Genomic DNA, 16,247 nt, shown 5'->3' on the forward strand with positions numbered 1-16,247 from the left:
CTTCCCTGGTGGCTCAGACTGTAAAGGGCCTGTCTACAATGCGGGAGACCTGGGTTCGATCCCTGGGTCGGGAAGATCCCCTGGAGAAGGAAATGGCAATCCACTCCAGTACTATTGCTTGGAAAATCCCATGGACAGAGGAGCCTGGTAGGCTATAGTCCATGGGGTTGCAAAGAGTCGGACACGACTGAGCGACTTCACTCACTTGATATGAATGAAAATTAAAATATACCAGAACTATGGGATGCAGTGAAAGCAGTCCTCAGGGGGATATTTACAGATCAACACCCTAACTACATATCTTAAGAAACTAGAAAACAGCAAACTAAACCCAAAGCTGGCAAAGAAAGGAAAGCCCATGATAAAGTTTAGAGCATAGCTAGAGGATAGAGACACAATACAGAGTACCAACAAAACCAAAAGGAGAATTCTTTTCTTTAAAAAGATCCAACAAAATTGAAAACCTTTTAACTCAACTAAGAGAAAAAAGAGAAGCTGCAAGTAACTAAAATCAGACGAATGAAGCCCTTACAGAAATTAACAGGATTGTAAGAGAATGTTATGAGTAATTGTATGCCCATTAATTAGATAATGTAGATGAAGAATTTTTAGATATGTGAAAATGACCAAAACTTCAGAAAGAATGGAAAATATCAACAGACTTCTAACCAGAAAAACATATTAAATCAATAATCAAAAACCTCCCAAGAAAGAAATATCCTGGACCAGGTGGCTTAACTAGTGAATTATACTAACCATGTAAAGAATGTGTGTGTGTGTATAGTTGCTTCAGTTGTATCCGACTCTGCGACTTGATGGACTGTAGCCTGCCAGGATCCTCTGTTCGTGGATTCATGCAGTATTCATTTGTATGAAGCATGCAATTCTTGCAGTATTCATGTAAGAATACTGAAGTGGGTTGCCATGCCCTCCTTCATGGGATCTCTTGACCCAGGGATCAAACACACGTCTCCTGCATTGCAGGTGGATTCTTTACTAGTGAGCTACTTGGGAAGCCCCCTGTGTAAAGAATAATTAATACCAACTCTATCCAAACTCTTCCAAGAAACAGAAGAGGAAGAGAAAACTTCCTAACACATTCAGTGAAGCCAGCATTGCCTTGATACCAAAGCCAGACACAGATACTTCAAGAAAAGCAAACTATTCTTATCTTTTATGAATATATATCAAAAAATCTTGAACAAAATGGTAGCAAGCCAAGTCAAATAGCACATTAAAAAGATTGTGTACCACAACTGAGGCTTCCCTGGTGGCTCAGTGATAAATGATCTGCCTGCCAATGCAGAAGATGTAGGTTCCACCCCTGGGTTTGGAAGATATCCTGGAGGAGGAAATGGCAACCCACTCCAGTATTCTTACCTGGATATCCCATGGACGGAGAAGCCTGGCAGGCTACAGTCCAGGGGTCACAAAAGAGTCGGACTTGACTTACTGAATAAAGAATATCATGGCTGAGTGGAGTTTACTCCAAGAATGCAGGGTGGTTCAATGTAAAAAAATCAATCAATGTGATACATCACATTAACAGAATGAAAGAAAAGAATAAAGAACATCTCAATAGATGCAGAAAAGGCATTTGATGTAATGCAGCACTTTTTTTTAGAGCACTTTTTAATGATACAAATACTCAGGAAGCTAGGAACAAAAGGGGATTTCCTTAACATAATAATGGATATTTATGAAAAAACCCACAACTAACATCATTCACAATTTTAAAAGACTTAAAACATTGTCCCTAGGAAGCCAGGCAAGATGGCGCCGTCCGCCTTTTTGCGCCCATTCTGGAAGCTGCTGGCCCCGGCTAGGTTCCCCAGTGTCTCTTTATCGCGGTCAAAGTTCTACATTCAGGAACCGCCACATGGCAGTCCTAACTGGCTGAAAGTTGGATTCACCTTGGGCACCTCCGCTTTTTTGAGGATCTATCTCATCAAACAACATAATGAAGATGCTTTAGAGTATAAAAGAAGAAATGGGTTGGAATAAACTTTGGAAATACTAAAACAGTGTGTTCCATATAGTGATTATAGCAGTTCCTCTGGATTCATGCATCTGTTGAGTTGTAAACGTGAGGGAAAGAATTACGTGTGTTTTACATAATTAAATTAAAAAATGCTTCTGTGTTCTTCAGATTATGTATATTGTGACAATGCATAGAATGTCAGTTCTAAGGTCAATTATTAAAAGTATTTTAATGTGGGAAAAAAAAAACAAACATTGTCCCTCAAATCAGGACCAAGACAAAGATGTCTACCTTCACCATTGTTTTTGGCATTGCACTGGAAGTCCTAGCAGAGCAATTAGGCAATAAAAATACAGGAAAAACATCCACACTGGAACGCAAGAATTAAACTATCCCTATTTGTGAATGACATGATTCTATATAAAGAAAATCACATAGAATACACACATACACATACACACACACACCTGCTAGAGCTAACTGAAGAATTCAGCAAAATTTTGGGGAACAATATCAACACAAAGATCAGTTGCATTTCTAGACACAATCTGAAAAGGAAGTTAAGAAAACAGTTTTACTTTCAATAGCATCTAAAAGAATCAATTACACAGGAATAAGAATAACCAAGGAGGTGAAAGACTCATACACTAAAAACTATAAAGCATGACTAAAAGAATTTAAAGAAGACCTGAATTAATGAAAAGACATCCCAATGTTCACAAACTGAAAGACCTAATATTGTTAAGCTGACAATATTCTTCAAAGCAACCTACGGATTCAGTGTAATCCCTAGCAAAATCCCAGTAGCCTTTCCGCCTAAATGAAGTTGATCTTCAAATTTAGAGAGAACTGCAAGGGCCTCTAAATAGCCAAAATGATAGTTTTAAAAAACAAAATTGGAGGACTCACACTTTCAGGTTTCAAAACTTACTAAAAAATGGGACTTTGCTAGTGCTCCAGTGGTTAAGATTCCTCACCTCCACTACAGGGAGCGTAGCTTTGATCTCTGGTTGGGGAACTAAGATCCTTTATGCCAGGCAGTATGACCAAAAGCAAACAAAAACAAAAATTTTCTACAAAGCTACAGCAATCAAAACAGTGTGCTACTGACATAAAGACAGACATATATAGACCAATGGAATAGAATTGAGAATTCACCAATAAACCCACCACCTATGGCCAACTAACTTTTGACAAGGGGGCCAAGACTATTCAATGGGGGAAAGAAGAGTCTCTTTAACAAATTATGCTGGGACAACTGGATAACCTTATGCAAAATAAGGGAGTTGTACCCTTATCTCACTATTTATACAAAAATTAATTCAAACTGGATCAACAACCTAAATATAAATGTCAAAACTATAAAACTATTACGGGAAAACATAGGGATAAAACCTTTATGACCTCAGATTTGTGAACAGATTCTTAGACTTGACACTAAAAGCAGAAGCAACAAAGGAAAAATAAATTGTTCATAAAAATTAAAAACTTGTGACAGACATATACAAGCCATACCTCTAAACCTGAGATAAGTCAGCCAAGGACTGTCATTTAAGTAAAGTCAGCTGAATGGCTAAATATGAATAATGCAATAGGTTGTGCTATTCACAGAAAATTAGTGATTTATTTAAATTTTGAGTGGTTTCATATGCCTCCCAAGAAGTTATCCGCTTTAAAAAAATCACATGTATTGAGGCTCTCATTTCAGCATAAAAAGAGAGACATACTACTTTTATTAATAGACAATTTCTCCTCATCTCTGGTGAATAAAGGTTGACTTGAAGGAAAGCCAAATTATTCACTTGCCTTGGATGCTCTCATGTCTTGGCCCTGTTTTGATAGGATGCACAAATGTGACAGGGGAGATCAGGAGGCTATTCTATTTGTCTGGGCTGGAAAGGATGACAGTCTGCTCTGGGTGGAGTAGGGAAGATGGAGAGTTAGATATTTTTAGAATTATTGCAGTGAAGGAATCAAAAAGTTCTGGTGGTGGATTGAATAGGTGCTGCATTCTTATTTTTCATGCTTAGTATCAAGCTACCAGAAACTTAGCAAGCTAAAATAACACCCATTTATTAGCTCACAGTTCCTATAGGTCAGAAGTCCAGGCATAGTTTGACTCGGTCGTCTGCTCAGGATCTCAGCAGACTTCAGTCCAGGTGCTGACTGGGACTGTGGTCTCATCAGAGATTCAACTGGGAAAAGATCCACTTCCAAAGTTACTGGCAGAATTCATCTCCTAACAACTGTAGCACTGAGGTCCCCATTTTCTTTCTTTCGTTTTTTTTTTTTTAATAAGTAATTCACAGTTAAATTAAAAAAATTTTTTGTATGTTTGTTTTTGGCTGTGCTGTGTCTTTGTTGGTGCATTGGCCTTTCTCTAGCTGTGGCGAGTGGGGGCTGCTGTCTAATTGCAGTGTGCAGGCATGCAGGCTCCTCATTGTGGTGGCTTCCCTTGCTACAGGGCGCAGGCTCAATAGTAGTCGCTCACAGGCTTTGTTGCTCCGCAGCATGTGGGATCTTCCTGCACCAGGGATTGAACCCATGTCTCCTGCATTGACAGATGGATTCTTTACCATTGAGCCCACCAGGGAAGCCCCCCCATTTTCTTTCTGGCCATCAAAACCATCCCACCCCCACAATTCCCTTGACAAATATGACAGCTTAATTCTTTAAAACCACGAAGGATGCCTTTCTCACCTCAGCCTGCAAGATGGAGTCTTGGAATGTAACTATGGAGCTGACATCCTGTTACCCTTGCAATATAACACAGCCTAAATGAGAGGCTGACATCGGTCACCTTGGCTATACTCTACTGACTAGAAAGCACGTCACAGATTTTGCCTCAAGGAGAAGGGATTATACAAAAACATAACTCTGTGGAGGGTGGTTATCAGTTTAGAGTGCATCTCCCACAGGAAGGATAAGGGAAAGCAAAGTGTCAAACCTAACTTTCAGATTTCTGCTTAAGCAGGTGGATGGCTACTCTGCTGTTTATTGGGATGAAACATGGAGGAACAAGGTGGTTGAGGGCAGTTCCTGAGCTCAGCTGTTGACGTGTCAGCTGCTCAAGGGCATGAAGCATGCCTATTCTGTTCTTTTATCCAGTACCTCACGTAGTTCCTAATATATAGTCGGTGCTGAATAGAATGAGTGGATGGACAAATGCCTCTATGAGACGTCCAAATGTAGACAGCGATGAGCCAATTGTCTCCTGGAGGTCACTGGTGCTTGTACACTGATTAACACACCACCTTGGATGAGACTCCCTCGAAAAGAGGGTAGATGAGAGAAAGGCCAGGGTCTCAAAACTGAGCGCTGGGAGCCACAGCACCAACAGGTCAGGCTGAGAGGAAATGTTGCCAAAGGGTACCAAGAAAGGACAGGCATAAGAGGCTGTTGTCAAATGCTCCTGAGAATCCTAGTCGGTACTGAGAGGGGTCTGTGGGGAGAACTGGTTTTGGCGGAGTGACGGGGCTAAGAAGCGGACAGGAGGTAAGGAAAGGGCAGGCAAGCCAACCCTTTTTTTCTAGAAATCTGGCCGTAGGGGAGGAAAGACTGAGTGATACCTGGAGACAGATGAGTCATCCACTGTAGAGATCAGCCAGGTTCTGATGCCAAGAGAGGGCAGCTTGAGACAGGAACTAGGACGGGACCAGCCTTTTCGGTCAAAAGGGATGAGAACATCTTCTCTGCTGATTTCTTGATCGTGCCTTTATACTGCTTTCTCTATCATGTTTTTATTATAGTCAAGCTAACACATTTCTTTAAAAGACACTTACTCCTTGGAAGGAAAGTTATGACCAACTTAGATAGCATATTCAAAAGCAGAGACATTACTTTACTAACAAAGGTCCATCTAGTCGAGGCTATGGTTTTTCCAGTGGTCATGTATGGATGTGAAAGTTGGACTGTGAAGAAAGCTGAGCGCCAAAGAATTGATGCCTTTGAACTGTGGTGTTGGAAAAGACTCTTGAGAGTCCCTTGGACTGCAAGGAGATCCAACAAGTCCATCCTAAAGGAGATCAGTCCTGGGTGTTCTTTGGAAGGACTGATGCTAAAGCTGAAACTCCAATACTTTGACCACCTGATGAGAAGAGTTGACTTATTGGAAAAGACCCTGATGCTGGGAGGGATCGGGGGCAGGAGGAGGAGGGGACAACAGAGGATGAGATGGCTGGATGGCATCACCGACTTGATGGACATGAGTTTGAGTGAACTCTGGGAGTTGGTGATGGACAGGGAGGCCTGGTGTGCTGCAATTTATGGGGTTGCAAAGAGTCGGACACAACTGAGCAACTGAACTGAACTGAACACAGTTAAGAATGTTAAGGTTGGAAAACACACTCAAGAAGTCTCTTTTCTCTCCTTTTCTCCTCTTCCCTCTCTCTTCCTCCTCCTAAATCATTCTGTCCAGAATGTATTTCCTTCCTCCCTCCCTCCCTTCCGAAATTAGTACAGAAGAGACCAGTTTTATTGAGGACAAGTAGACTGCAAGTGAGAAGGAGAGGGTGAAAATAAAACAAAGATGGTAATTAGTAGTGTGAGGCTTCTGAGAAAATGATGGGGAGATGGACTCCAGGGCACAGACTGGCTTTGAGTTGGCTGAGGATACAAATACTCTGAGGCACAAGCAAGGAGGAAGGTGTGCAGGGGGCCCAGTTAGAGTATTGGTTTGATGTCAGGAAGTAGAGGGAGGTTTCCAGGGTTCAGGTCCAAGTATCTTTTGTGTCCACCCCTATCCCTGAGACACTAGTTTTTCATATAATAAACTTAACATTTGTTGCATAAAAGAATAGGTGCAGAAATCCTTTAAAGGACAGCATGAATAGTGTACGTCTTCCTTGATTTTTCAAAACGAAATACTTATTGACTTTAGTTATCGCAAGAGTAACACATGCTCCTTATAAAAAATGTAAATAATACAGAAAATTTCCCTGGAAATTCTCCCCCACAGAGATAACAACTGCAAATGGTGAGCACCCACCTTGCTCCAGTGGGTTACATATTAACCAAAGGTCACCTTATACCTGGAATTGTGTAAGTTGTTTTTCTCACTTTAACATTGTATACTTTGTGTCAATATGTAAAGAATTTTCTTATCTTTCATAACACCTGCTTCGTATCCATGACCTCTTTGAGTCTTGTACATTTATTAACAAAAACCTCTTTTGATAATCATTTAGGTTGTTGCTAATTTTTCAATACAGCTTTGCACACCTGTACCATTATTTTATTAAAATAAATTTAAGGACTTTCCTGGTGTTCCAGTGATTCAGACTCTGCCCTTCCATTGCAGGGGGCATGGGTTTGATCCCTGATGTGGGAACTAAGATCCCACCTGCTGTGTGGAGTGGCTCCCTACCCCACAAAAATAAATAAAATAAAATAAATTTAAAGGAGAGCAGCACATACGTACATTTTAAATTTTGGTACCTGTCTCCAAATTGCCCTCCAAAGGACTGTGCCAATTTAAGCTTCCATCAGCAGGACATCAGGTTGGTTACCTGTCTCCACATACACTTGTCAACAACTGGCTATTAGAAATCTTTTTGATCCTGTCTATCAAAGGAAAAAATGAATCTTGTTTTAATCTGCTTGTCTGTAATTATTAGTGAGGTTCTACGTCTTAAATATGAATTTTGGCTATTTTCAAGTCTTCTTTTATAGAGTGCTTCTTTGTGCCATTCACTCACTTTCTATCTGACTTGTTAATTAACTTGCAAGTCAGATAGACAGTGAGTAAACATTGAATGGTCTATCAGCAAAAACCTTCATAACTGGGAATGAGCCTTCCCAGCAACTCAGGACAAAATGGGCATGAGATGCCCCCCAAAGTATGATTGGATTTATGACCACAAGGGGACCCTGCCAAATACAACTTGGTGCTTGCCAAGAGCATTTGCCAGTTACTAAACAGCAATAACAACAAGGATATTTGTCATCTACTTCTGCAGAGACTGAGTTTTCCTGGTAGCTCAGCTGGTGAAGAATCCGTCTACAATGTAGGAAATCTCAGTTCAGTTCCTGGGTTGGGAAGATTCCCTGGAGGAAGGATAGGCTACCCACTCCAGTATTCTTGCCTGGAGATCCCCACAGACAGAGGAGCCTGTCAGGCTACAGTCCATAGGGTCACAAAGAGTCGGACATGACTGAATGATTAAGCACAATCCATACTTTAATAATAACGTGACTTCCCTGGTGGCTCAGATGATAAAGCGTCTGCCTACAATGTAGGAGACCCAGGTTCGATCCCTGGGTTGGGAAGATAGATCCTCTGGGGAAGGAAATGGCAACCCACTCCAGTATTCTTGCCTGGAAAATCCCACGGACAGAGAAATGTGGTAGGCTACAGTCCATGGGGTTGCAAAGAGTCGGACACGACTGAGCGACTACACTTTCACTTTTCATTTAATAATACTATTATTTTTCCAGCGTGTTGCAAATACTTCTTTTCCATTTTGTTGTTTGGCCCTGCTGTTGATTTGCTTTGTGATATAGCAATTTTGCATTTTTTAAAAGTTTATTTCTAATTGGAGGATAATTGCTTTACAATGTTGTGTTGGTTTCTGCTGTTCAACATGAATCAGCTTTAAGTACACATATATTCCCTCCCTCTTGAGCCTCCTTCCCACATACCTCAGAGATTTTACAGTTTCATGTCAGTTTTCTCAATCTTTTTTTTTTTAATGGTTGTTGTCATTGGCACAGTTCTCTATGTCTTTGAAGTTTATCATTTTTTAGTTAAAATTTTATTTGTTTCTGCTTGTTTTTAATCAGAAGAGCAATATGTGATAACATTCTAGTAACTTCCTTGGAAATAATCACTGCTGTTTGATTAAGGGCTATCCTTTTAGACTCTCACATGTCCATGTGAAGATACCCACACATATTCAGCCCAAATAGCACCATTTACATGTGTTATTTGTAACTTGTTTTCTCATTGAACAGTGGTTAAATATTTCTTTGGCAGTACCTATGTATTGATTTCTTTCTTTTCTTATTGCTGAATGATAGTTTACTGTATGAGTTTATTGTATGAATGTACCATAAATTGTGGTCTGTTAAAATATTTGTCTTCATCTGAAAATCTGTGTTTGTGTAGTGATTAGAGATATAACTTAATTTTTCCCAATAATTTTCCAACTATCTTAACACCATCCGTTGAATAACCCATCTTTCCTCTACTGACTTGAAATGTTACTTTATAGTTATTGTTTAAAAAAATTATTTTTAAATTTAGGCCTCACTGTGCAGCATGTGGGGTCTTAGTTCCCCAACCAGGGATCAAACCCATATCCCCTGCATTGAGAACTCAGAGTCTTAACCACTGGACCACTGCGGAAGTCCTCAAATGTTATTTTATATATGTTGAATGAACACCAGATTGAGAATTTTGAGAGATGGGCATAGTTAAGTGTTCAGGGGCATTTGAAGGCCTTCCTGTTTCTGATGTACCAGCTGTACCAGCTGGCCTGTATTCTTATTTCTTCCCTGGCCATATAGTTTGCTCTGCAAAGACATACAGGGCTAACCAATATTTCCTAGTTGTTTTATCCCTGTGTACAGAGAAATCTCAGCTCAGTAGCCATTTTTCCGTCTTCATCATCATCCTGTTTAAGGTTGTGGTAGACCTGCCACCTATTTCCATCTCCCCTGAGTGACTTCAGGTGTGTAAGGCCTTATGGACCATGCAGCTCAGGGGAAGACCCTTATCTGTAACATTCCCGCCTGTATATCCAGAACAGGAATGTCAAGACAGCTGACTTTACTTTCACAAAATGCTCCACTGGTAAAACAAAACAAACAAAAAACAAAAACGAGATGATTTGGGGTGAATTTGTTTTCAGTTCAGTTCAGTTCAGTCGCTCAGTCGTGTCCGACCCCATACACAGCACGCCAGGCCTCCCTGTCCATCAGCAACTCCCAGGGTTCACTCAGACTCGCATCTATCAAGTCAGTGATGCCATCCAGCCATCTTACCCTCTGTCGTCCCCTTCTTCTCCTGCCCCCAATCCCTCCCAGCAGCAAAGTCTTTTCCAATGAGTCAACTCTTCGCTAAAATCTAAAATTACTATTCTTTTTTTACTTACCTTGTAAAGGATACAAGTGAACAGCCAGATGATCAGGCAACTTCTAGAAGGATCCTGAGAGCAGGAGCTTCCCTGTGGAGTTGGGGTGCACCACCCTCATGGCAGCGGAATGTATTCAGGATTCCGGAAACTGCTTTAATTATAATTGTTACATTTATTTATTTATTTTAATCAGTATTAGAAAAAAATGAGACACACATGAGAGTGCAAGGCTTAAAATAGGTATGTAGGTTAACATAAGTGAATCAGTCTAAAGAATACTGTATTTGAGGAGATGTGATAAAATGCTATAGAAGCTTTGAGGATGATTGAAGGTTTGGAAAATCTCAAGTTAGAGGACAGTGTTATCAGTCAAGAGTGCCCTCAGGCGCGCTTCCCGGGCAGTCCAGTGGTGATGACTCGGTTCTTTTACTGCCAAGGGCCAGGGTTTGATCCCTGGTCCAGAAGCTAAGATCCAACAAGCCAAGTGAAGTCGCTCAGTCGTGTCCGACTCTTTTCGGCCACATGGACTATAGCCTACTAGACTCCTCCATCCATGAGATTTTCCAGGCAAGAGTACTGGAGTGGGTTGCCATTTCCTTCTCCAGGGGATTTCCTTCAACCCAAGGATTGAATCCAAATCTCCCGCATTGTAGGCAGGCGGCTTGCCATCTGAGTCACCAGGAAAGCCCCAGTGACGTGGCAACAACAACAAAAAGAAGAGTGCCCTCAGATGGAAGTGAAGTGAAAGTCATTCAGTCGTATCCGACTCTTTGTGACCCCATGGATAATCCATGGAATTCTCCGGGCCCAAATCCTGGAGTGGGTAGCCTTTCCCTTCTCCAGGGGATCTTCCCAACCCAGGGATCAAACCCAAGTCTCCTGCATTGCAGGTGGATTCCTTACCAGTTGAGCCACCCGGGAAGCCCTCAGATGCAAGTAACAACAACCTATGAATAACTCGTAGTGGCTTAAAAGCAAGGGGGTAAAGGGTTTTTTTTGTTGTTGTTGTCTGTGTTTTTTTGGTTTTGTTATTTTACATGTAATGTTCACTTGTTGGACTATGTTAGTTCAGGCACTCAGTGATGTCCAAGGGTGAAAGACCCCTTTGTGATTCTTTTGGCCTTTTTCTCATGGTCCCATGATGGCTGCTGCTGCTCTGGCTATCACAACCAAAAGGAAGAAAAAGGAAGGTGGGACCAAGCAGTGTCTTTGACCTTTGTCAGGAAAAGTAAGAGCTTTTCCAGAGTTCCCAGCAGTCTTCTCTTTCAGCCTCATTTGCCTGAATATATATGGTCACTGTGAGGTGTAAAGGAGGCTGGGAAAGTGGACCATAGATTGTTGTAATTGGCTTAGAACATCCTCATCAAACTGAGGTCCTCTTGGTGAGGAAGGAAGGGGGAACGGGTAGGTAAAAAACTGCAGTGTCTGCCATGTATGGATGCGTGGACCTGCAGAGAGACGCAGAAACGGGACACCATCTGGCCCCAAAGAGATGCTGCAGTGGGAGTAATATCAGGCTCTCAGCTCCAATCTCTAAGTAACAAACTGTGCTTCATTTCATGTTCTTGCAAGTTGGCAAGATTGCCTGTTGTATCATTTCCATAAACCATCCTTTGACTTGAGCTAGTGGGAGTGGGTTTCTATTCATTCTAGCCCCAAGCAGAAATTTTTCTTTTCTTTTTTTTTTTTTAATTGAAGTACCCTGGTGGCTCAGAGGATAAAGAATCTGCCTGCAATGCAGGAGATGTGGGTTTGATCCTTGAGTTAGTTAGATCCCCTGGAGGAGGAAATGGCAACCCACTCCAGTATTCTTATCTGGGAAATCCCACAGACAGAGGAGCCTGGTGAGCAACAATCTATGGGGTTGCAAGAGTCAGACATGACTTGGCAACTAAACAACAGCAGTTAAATTTACAACATCATGTTACTTTCAAGCGTACAGCAGAGTGATTCAGTTATATATATATATATTTTTTCTTTTCCATTATAGTTTATTATAAGATACTGAGTATAGTTTCTTGTGCTCCAAGCAGAGTTTCTGACATGTGTTAAAGTGTATGTGTTCTCGTTTGTTCTTTACAGCAGCTATTAGAATCCTTATTTTACACAAGAGGAAAAAGAAACTCAGGTTAAGTTGCTCAACTTCATGTGACTTTAACCTAGGTTTTCTGACAACTAACATATTCTTTATGCCATCTCTGTATTTTTTGGAGGACCATCTTTAGAGGGAAGTATTTATTCCTTAAGTAGTATCAAGAGAACGAAAGAATAAAATACATGAGTGATGGAGTTTCCTTTGGGGCTGTTCAGTATCACCCATCAGGTCTATCCATGGCTTAAGTCAGAAGGCAGGAGGCAGGAGGCAGCCTGACCCTGTCACACACCTGGGTTTCAGAGACCTAGGGGATGTTTAGCTTTCTGCTCATCTATTTCCAAACTTTATGCATGTAATTTTTTGTCCTGGTTATAATTTAACATGTGCGAGGATGTTGGGCATTTAAGTTCCAGATCTGTGCGAAAAGCACAAGAGAAAGCAAGTGTGTTTGGGAGCTACATGCGTGATCTTAACCGACCATGACTTTAACCACCACCAAGACAAAGGGGCTTCCCTGGTGGCTCAGACGGTAAAGTGTCTGCCTGCAATGCGGGAGACCCGGGTTTGATTCCTGGGTCGGGAAGATCCCCTGGAGAATCCCATGATAGGCTACAGTCCATGGGGTCGCAAAGAGTCGGACACGAATGGGGTCGCAAAGAGTCAGACACGACTGAGCGACCTCACTCACTCACTCACAGACAAAGGTCGCTCTCAAGATCCTGATTCAGCCTGGTCAAGCAGAAATCATTACCTCCTCCCCTAAACTTGATGTTTTTCTTGCATTCCCTGTCTTGGTAAATGGTAGAGCCATCTACACAGTCATGCCAGGAAGCCATCATCCCTGCATGCAAACCCTTGCCACATTATGCAGATTCTTTCCTCTGAATCACACTGTAATACGCCCCCTCTTTCCTTCCCTGAATGTCTCAGTTCTGACCTTCTTCATTCCCTTTCAGAGGATGGTGGCTGCCATCTCCTGGATTTGGTATTTCCCAAGCTCTTTGGAAAATCTGGGGTGCTTGCTAATTAGCTAAATGCTCGGGCCTTTCCCCTAGACTCTGAGTCAATAGGCCTGGAATCTGTATGCTTAACAGACATTCCTGGCAATTTTTCCAAGCAATGAGTGGCACTGGGACCATCCTGGTCTCCTTGCCTCAGATCTCTCCCTTATCAATCTAGCCCTGCTCTGCTGCAGAAGTGTCTTCCTGAAATGTACCAAAGTCTCTTATGTCACACAGAACTCAAACTCTGTAACATCATAAACAGGGTGTGGTGTGGTCACTACCCCCTGCTCTATCTAGTTTCATTTCCTGTCTTCTTGAGCTCTAATAATACAAACTATTCATCGAATTTGAGGATCCCATTGTTTTTTTTACTGCTCAGTGCCGCCTTCGCTTATGCTCTTCTTTCTGCCTGGACAGCCTTTCTTCCCCAGGTCTACCTAGAAAACTCCTATCCATCCTGCAAGACCCAGCTCAACTGTTCTCCCTTCCCTGAACCTTTCCTTGCCCTCTTTAGAACTTGAGCATATGTTTATTATTGCAGTTAACTCACTGAAATCTCTGTGGCAGCATCTGTGGTTAGCTCACAGCTACAGATAATATTTGTAGTAGTTGTAGTTTCTTGGTAGACAACTACTGAATAGGTAGCTTTTCCTCTGCGAGAGGAACTTTTGTGAAAGCAAATAAGGCTATTTCCATGAAAATAGTCTTCCCATTCTTTCTTCTGTAAGTTTAAACTCAATAGTGTTTTTTATTGTGAAAAACAGTCCTTATTCTGTTTACATTTACAAAGTCAAACATTAAACATGTAATAATAATCAACATTTACCTGGTGCCCACTGTGTTCTAGAAACTTTCACTTCACTTATCCTACAGTTGAAAAAACTGAGGCTCAAGAGGTGAATTAATTTGCCCAAGATTGCAAAACCGGTAAGTGGTGGGATTGGTACAACGCTATTCTGCCTCTTTCAGGAACGTATGTAATAACCGCATCCCTGGATATGCCACATATGTCTAGGATAAAACATCCATATGTTGTGCAGGTAGTATCAGTGAGTGAAGCCGTATGGGCATGAGGCAATAAAGAGGGGTGAGGAGTGTGGCAGGTTGGAGGGTGTTCACTCTGAATAAAGGTGTAGTTGAGACCGAGTGCCAGCTGATTTGACTATCCAACATTTTATTGTGAAAAATTTCAAACATATAGGAAAGTTGAAAATTTTTTAGTGTATGTCTGTCTACCTACTACCTAGCTTCTACCATGAGCATTTTACTTGTTTTATCTCGTACCTATCCATTTGACTATCCTTATATTCATTAATGCATTTTATTTTTTAAAAATATATTTAAAGGTAAATTACAGATAGCAGTACATATCTTTCTAAATATGAATACATCAGTATGTATGTACAACATTAGAGATCAATACAGTTTTTCTTTTGATGTAATATTTATATATCAATACAATGAAATGCACAGATCTTCAGTGTATATTCACTAAGTTTTGACAAAATATGTGCTCCTCTCATCTCAATTTCCACTGTGGAATAAATCCCCAGTCTAGAAAATATCACCATTATCCCTTAAACTCCCCACGTTCCTCCTAACTGTCTCTGCTTCCATCCCCCATGAGGTAACAACTGTTCTGATTATTTTTCAGTACAGATTCAGTTCAGTTCAGTCACTCAGTTGTGTCTGATTCTTTGCAACCCCACGGACTGCAGCATGCCAGGCTTCCCTGTCCGTCACTAACTCCTGGAGCTTGCTCAAACTCATATCCATCGAGTCAGTGATGCCATCCAACCATCTCATCCTCTGTTGTCCCCTTCTCCTGCCTTCAATCTTTCCCAGCATCAGAGTCTTTTCCAATGAGTCAGTTCTTCGCATCAACTGGCCAAAGTATTGCATCAGGGCAGATTAGTTGTGCCTATTTTAGAACTTTCTAAAAACTGAATTATACAGTATATACTCTTTTGTACAAGGCTTCTTTCCACTCATCATAAAGTTTTAAAGATACATCCATGTTGTTGGGTGTATAAGCAGCTCTTTCCTTTTTGTTGCTGAGAGGTGTTCCATTGTATTTGACTGTATGAATATATCACATTTTGTTTATCCATCCTCCTATGGATGGACACCTGGGCTGTTTCTAGTTTTTGTCTATTATGAATAAAGCTACTAATATTTTTAGACAAATATGTTTGTGGACATATATTTTTATCTCTCTTGGGTATATTCTTAGGAGGGGAAGAGTATGTTGAGTTTTACAAGAAACTGCCAGGCCATTTACCAAAACGGTTGTACCACTTTACATTCCTACCAATAATCTATGAGAATTCCAGTTGCTTTACATCCTCACCAGCACTTGATGTGAGCATGATCAGTCACTCAGCTGTGTCGGACTCTATGCGACCCTGTGGACTGTAGCCTGCCAGGCTCCTCTGTTCATGGGATTTCCCAGGCAAGAATACATTTCCTATGTTTTCTCAAGGGGATCTTCCAGACCCAGGAAGATCTCCTGTGGCTCCTGGATTAGTAGGTGGATTCTTTACCACTGAACCACCTAGGAAGACCCACTAGCACTTGATATTGTTATTAAAAAAATTTTTTTGAGTCATTTTGGTGATTGCATAATGGTATTTCCATTGTGGTTATAATCTACATTTTCTTGATAACACTTTTTTGTGTATATTTCGTGTATTTGTATATTTTCTTGCCATTTAGGAGGGGTTATTTTTGGAATTATTTGTATATCCTCAATGCCAGTACTATGCGATATATACGTTTTACAATTATTTTCAACCAGGCTGTGGCTTGTTTATTACTTTTTTATAACAATGTCTTTTTGAAGAACTTAAATTTAAAATTTTGATGAAGTCAAGTATTTTAAAGGTTACTGCTTTCTTTTATTTATAACAAATAGTTTGCTTACTCCCAAGTCATGATATTCATCCATATTTTTCTCTAAAAGCTCTGCAGTTTTAGCTTTTACATTTAGACCAATGAGTCATCAACATAATGTTTGTGTATAAGGCATGGGTCAAAGTTCATCTTTTTCCTATATCTAGTTATTTTACCACCATTTTACGGATGGAATTTTC

At 40.9% G+C, this 16,247-nt stretch overlaps 1 pseudogene; it reads left to right on the plus strand.

Moving 5' to 3' along the window:
* On the plus strand, positions 1,761 to 2,216 carry LOC102189912 (annotated as a pseudogene).

Source organism: Capra hircus, chromosome 2, assembly GCF_001704415.2.
Source record: "Capra hircus breed San Clemente chromosome 2, ASM170441v1, whole genome shotgun sequence".
Classification (NCBI taxonomy): domain Eukaryota; kingdom Metazoa; phylum Chordata; class Mammalia; order Artiodactyla; family Bovidae; genus Capra; species Capra hircus.